Source organism: Monopterus albus, unplaced genomic scaffold (assembly GCF_001952655.1).
Source record: "Monopterus albus unplaced genomic scaffold, M_albus_1.0 scaffold2.1, whole genome shotgun sequence".
Lineage (NCBI taxonomy): Eukaryota > Metazoa > Chordata > Actinopteri > Synbranchiformes > Synbranchidae > Monopterus > Monopterus albus.
In genome coordinates, this window is record NW_018127882.1 from 703,154 (window position 1) to 709,689 (window position 6,536).

The window sequence follows — 6,536 nt, forward strand, 5'->3', positions numbered from 1 at the left end:
GGGGGCTGTTAAAAAGGCTGTGAAATAAGAGACAGAATATATATGTTTACAAATGAACTTGAGTTTTTAGTTTAAACAGTCACATTTTGATTTTGTTAGTCTTTTCATTTATTGAAGTGTCAATATTCTGCATTGTTTTTACATGCATTTACATTTGGGCCATCAAAAGTGTACCTTGGCCACCAAATTTAGGGGCTTAGTGGCCTGTGGACCCAGTGCTAAAGAATATTAGCGGTTATCCCTGGTAGTGGTTTGTCTTTCTATGCCCACTCACTCATTTATTCTGCAGGTTTCACATGAAGCCTGTGGAGGAAGGCAGTGTGTGTAAGCATGAAGCCTGTGGGGACACCGCTCATATTGTTTAAAGTGAGAATTAGTGTTGCACGATATACCGGTACTAGTATGGTACCGCGGTACTGAGGCATTTAAAATGGTACTATACTGCATTTGTACGGTACCGGTACTTGCAGCGCCGCCGGCTGTGGATCTCATGTAACACCAGTGTGAAAGGAGTTAAGTTTATCTAGTTGTAATCTCATCTAAATGCATAATTAAAACTGATTACACTCACACACAGTGTCACAGGGATGAGATTTAGTGTCCCCAAGGCTTTCCTACATTTACAGTGTCCATAAACCACTAGCTTGTCAGTAACAGCCTGTCAGGCAGTGTTTCCCAGACCCGGCCCTTGATCTTTTGCTGGTAAATTCTAGGCTTTTTGATTGCCTTTGTTGGCAGGTAGATGAGTTGCCCCTTTTTTCCACAATAGTTAAACAATGTGAGGAAGACCGTGCCCTGACAAATAATTTTGTAATACTATAGCTATAATCTGGCTTTCACATTTTTACTGAAATGAATTTAACTGCAAGGCTCTCGTTAAAAGTGGCCTGTGACAGGTTCTCATCGATTAAAATCCAGGAAATGTTTTACATTTTCAAAATTTGAAAGTTACATAGAATTTATTTAGTTATTTATAGAAGCAAAGCCTTAGACATGAAAATTCTTTAAATTTAATCCTCGTATTTCACTTGCTGTGCATGTTCAGTTTCAGTCTATCCTGATCCATAAAGAATCCTTTGAAACCTCTTACCAGCTTTTATGGTTCATAGGGAAAAAATACTTAGACTTTTAGCATGGAGTGGTTGCTGGGCTGTAGCAGTATATGGCTTGGGGATTAATAGACAAAGGTCTAACCATGGAGATGGCCTCATACCTGAGAGGTGTGAATTGCCATGACTGCTTCATTTAAATAGGAATGATTCATCTCCAGCATCTGGTAGGCAGTTTTGCTGTTTGTCTGCCTCTACATCTCCAAAGTGTTCCCTCTTTGATTCAGGTTTCTTTCTTTTTGTTTAATGGGTCAGAGACATTGGTCATTGTGTGGAAGGTTGGTATGGGAAGGTGGTGATGAGGGAGAGCCATTGCTTCTGAATGAGCTATGGAGGTGCTGCTCAAAGACAGTGTGCGTGCTGCACTCACTCCAAGCTGTGCAGGGGTCACACTATTACGGGAAAATACAGTATGTTGTTTTAATGCCAAAATAGCCTACAGTATGTCGTTAAAATGAGAAAATACTGTCGTAGTAATGTAAAAAATGTTTTAACGTGAAAGTATCTCATAAAATCAAACAAAGTATCTTGCTATAATGAGAAAAGATTCTTGTTAAAACAAGATTTACGCTGCTATAGGCAGTTCTTGTGCACACTGTGAAATAAAATCCTGCAGGCGCCACTGATATTCATTATAGACTTGAAGACTTTGCAGACTTGGATGTTTTTCTGCACGCAGACAGCTGAGATGTTGCACATCGAGTCACACTTTACACAGTAAAACTAATAGGAACAAAATGGTTGTGGTCAAGATGGGCATTACACTCTAGTGTTAAACTGACTCAAGATGTACCGACTGTTCACAGAGCTCCTCTTACTTATGTTGGTTTACATGTCAACCAGCAACTGTGAACGCATCAGCTGTGTGCAGCCAGCATGTGCCAAAGTTTGGCCGTCTTGTTCCCTGCTTGTATCCTATTGATCTACAGCTGATCACTCGCAGGTACACAGGTAAAATGTCTGTTTAAATCCCACCGCCACTTAAATGAAAGTCAAGTCTTTTTCTGCTGCTGATCGCTGCATCCCATGTTCGTCTCCATGGCCACTCCTGGAGATTACATCCTATTTTATCAGTCTGGATGATTGGAGTTTTGTTCTGCCACTTGTCTTTTGTAAACGGGGTCTCTCTAAACTGTGTCACTGGGAACCATCCATGTCATCATATACTGTATGTGGTTGAGAAAAACACAAACACGCGGTTGCCAATTGTACCTGATGGTAACCACATTCAGCTGGCGTGCACAATTCTGAATGGCTGCATGTGTAATTGTTTTTTGCAGTTTATTTTTCAAAGATCTGCCAGTAAGCTATTGCTTGAAAGATTGTGGAGTTTGCAAATGTCAGTTCTTTTGGGCTTGGAATTAACAGTAGGCAACTTTTATTAACACCCTTTGCATCAGTTAAGATAAACACAGCTGTATTTGCTCTATAGACAGCTTTGTTCATGTTATTATTGTCTTTAAAGTTTGTATAATTGCTTTAAATTTTGCTGACTTGATGTAAGGAAAGATGATCGTGATTCTAAAATATGTGTTGAAGATGTAGATGCCCTAATTCCCTTTTTTGGAGTGGTAAGCAAAATTGCATTGTTCTCCAAAAATATCAACAGGAAAGTTGAGTATTTTGCAGTTAGATTTGTCCACAGATTCTGAAAGGACTTGTTTTGCTCATGTCACTATTGTTTGGCCTTCAACCCCCCAGTGATGTGGTTGAGGAATTGTTTAAGTGTGTTAAGCAATAAATACTGAGAGTCCAGCCCAATATGCCTTCCTAGTAAGCAGTTTCTAGGTTTATTGGAGGAATGAATTTCTAATGAATTTCTGAAGTACACATGGGTTCTGAGTCCTTCAGCCCTGTAGACTACAGGCTGTGCAGTCAGACTCCTCAGTTTTGTGCCTCCCCCACCTGGATGCAGTCTGCAGGCTAATTACTGAAGCTTGCTTTCTATGGGCCTTATAAAAAGTGGGTAAATATTGAAGTGGCTCTTTTTTAATGTTATGTAGCCAGGTCAGCCTTCAATCATCAGTGTTTGCAATGTGTAACGGCGAACTACATGACATACTGGGTAAATCCCAATTCTGTTAACTGCAAACATGTTTCCCTCTTCTGTGTGTTTTACTTAAGTCTTAGTCCTTCCCACATAAGATGTGGGGATAGAGGAATTGAGGAAACGTGTTTTGAGAGACATGAGATATCCTTGCCTCTGATCCTCCGTCTGAAGCGTCCAATCACTAACTGATTGACAAAGGAGTGTGTCGCACCATAAAAGACTTCTGTGACAGATGGTCTCTTGTATTCTTGCTCATGGCTCCTCAGAGCAGGAATAAGAGCCTTGAGACGTCTTTCAAGAGACTAACCTGAACAGCTTCTGGGTTGAGCGAGGAGCATGGATCGATCAAATAAGAGAATTAGGATGTACCATTGGCTGTGGAAAATATAGACACCATGATGGCTCCTAAAAATGAAGACGCCATGACTTGATTGCCGGCTGGTTACAGGTCATAAATCACGCCTCCTCCATGTTAGCAGATGAGACAAGAGCCAAACTAAAAACTCAAGTACGCATTTGATAATTTTTTCCCAGAGGTTATTTCTGTGGTTTTTGTTCATTAAATATGACATATTTTAAATTAAAATTAATCTGGCACACTTCATTTTTAGGAACTTCTTGATCCAAATACTGCATCAGGTCCTGGTTTCACAATAATTCTTATCTTAAATTATTGATGTGAATAAATAACTGGGAGCTTAACACCATCTCAAAACTACAGATTCATTACAGGCCAGATACTAACTACTGCTTTGTATCTGTACGTGAACATGCAGTTTGTGTAACCAGTCCAATTTAAATATCCCTGTTTGACAAGTTAATAATGCTGCAGTAACAAAAGGTGGCAGCTGTCACAGCACCACTAGACAAAAGCATAAAACTTACCATGTCTACACTGAAAGCACAGTGTGTGCAGCACGTAACATATGTGCATGAGGCTCGCAGTCATGTCCATACCAGGTGTGTATGTGTTCACTTGTGCATAGGAACTTGCGCACTTGTACAGAAACACAGAGGGGTCTATAGAAGCACTTTGGAAAAGGACAAAGTACAGTCAAAAACTTTGACAAATGATGGACAATGAGTGAATTGGTGTCATGGCTACACTTGCATGTATGGTATATCCAATCCATGGTGAAATGAGGCAAATTAAAACTACAGGCATTTTAAAAAGAGGCACCATGTTCAGTAGGATTGATGTAACAGATGATAGATTGTGTTTTGAACAGTTTTTGCCTGATCTTCCTCTTTTTTTTGGTGGGGTTCTGGTTAGAACTAGTCAGCTTTCATTCTTTTGGTGGATTCTGTGGAGAGCTCTGAAAAAATAGACTTGCAGCTAAAAATAGGCTTCAGGTGCCAGCCCACATGCAACCGGTGTAGACTGCTGGATTGATTAATATAGTATCTTATTGGCTGTGTGACATGCAGGTCTCAAAAACGTGACTGAGCCTGCTCAAATACAGTATTGGAGTTCCAGATACAGCTCGGAATTGGATCGGCTTTATTCTGGCCAATTCTGAGAAATGCGCCCGGATCAGTGCCGATAGATATACTTAGTATTTTGGATGATTTGACAGCTTTAATTGGTGGTCTGATAGGTCACTCAACTACTTGATCGCTACTGTGCAGAATGTGGTTGCAAAATGCCAAGATGGTAGCCACCATATTTGCAAAATTTTGGCTTCACTTTTGCATAGAGGAAGGTAGTGGTAGCACTCACCGGCCACTTAATTAGGCACACCTGTACAATTGTATGCAGTTCAATGCAACACTTATGCCTTAACATCTGTGTTTGTGAAACTCAATTTTTAAGTTTTTGGTAAAATTGTCATATATATAAATTCAAGGTCATAGTTAAATGTGGTGTTGTACTGGACTAAATTATATTCAGAGGTATTCCTAATATTCTGACCCTCTCATGTATGTAGCTGGGGAGGTCAAAATATAGGCACCTCTGTACCTAATTAAGTGGCCAGTAAGTGTATATGGGGCTAAACAGAATATTGCATCATATTGTTTTTAATACAATACTGTGACTAAACAGGGACTAGTTGCCAGTTAGCCCTCTAACTGGCATTGTGAACATCACCACTAACCCTGGGGCTGTATTAATTGCTACAACATACCCCATACCACCCAAACGCCTACTATAACAAATTGATATAATGCCTCCTGGGGATAAATTATGTACTTTAAGTTCCTTTGATTTACTAGATAACATGGGGGTCATGTTTTTCTTCTATTAATGTACATTAAATTTGGCAAACACTCATTTCCCCCCTAAATTTAGTCACTTGGCATATTGAATTTTTTTTATTTTTACATAAGTCAACTGATGTTGTGTGGGCAAGATAAAATTTATGCTATAGTAGGCAGTGTCATAATGCACCCTGCCACAGGAGTGGTTAGGGGAGCATGACAAATTCATTGTGTTGCCCTGGCCTTCAAATTCCCCATATCTCAATCTGATTGAGCATCTGTGAGATGTGCAGAAGAAGTCAGATCCATGGAGACCTCACTTCACAACTTACAGGAGTTAAAGGATCTCCTGCTAATGGCTTGCCACCAGATACCAGAGGACATCTTCACAGGTCCTGTAGAGTCCATACTTTTGACGGTCAGAGTTGTTCTGGTGGTATGAGTGGGACGGACACAATATTAGGCAGGTGGTTCAAATCTTGTGGCTGATTAGTGTACATGACATAACCCAGCCTCTTCTGTATCAGCATAAATTTAGTACTTTTGTATTTTGGAATATTGGTTAAAAAAAAAACCTATAAATTTGAAGGCATTACCTTAGTTTCTTGAAAGTTGTGATGATCATTTGTCACCATTTTCTGACACTTAATAGACAAAATGAACAATCTGTTGGTAAAAAAAATGTGAAAAACTATTGTATGAATTTTGAATTGAAATAATTAGTAATGCATAACAGCAGATGTAAAAGGAAACTTTTTTTTTTTTGCTTTACTGCATTCTGTAATGTCAGTGTGAGCTGTAAAAGTCTGCAGCAGTATACCATAAAACGTGATTTTTCAAGCTTCATTATTTTGGACCCCAGAAAAGTTTTAGTTTTCACAATATGCTGTTCCATCAACTTCATCACGGGTTGGGTTTATTTGGGTTCATTTGAGGGTTTTTTTTTTTTTTTTTTTTTTTTATAAACCAAAAGGTGTTATATAAGCTAAAGATGTATATACATTGATCCAAAATATAATGAAAGACCAAACCAAGTTGCTAAGCATCCATCAGTTAGCAAACACTCTATAAATTATAGCCATTTTATTTAAAAAATATATGTTTTGAGGGGATTTTTTTCAGTTTGGCACATCCTATCCACTATACAGATATGAAATTTTACATTTTAAAATACAAAA

At 38.9% G+C, this 6,536-nt stretch overlaps 1 protein-coding gene across 1 annotated transcript in view; it reads left to right on the forward strand.

The window, feature by feature from the left end:
* Positions 1 to 6,536, forward strand: part of ctnna1 (catenin (cadherin-associated protein), alpha 1) — an 88,642-nt gene that overhangs the window by 23,321 nt on the left and 58,785 nt on the right. The window lies entirely within an intron of this gene.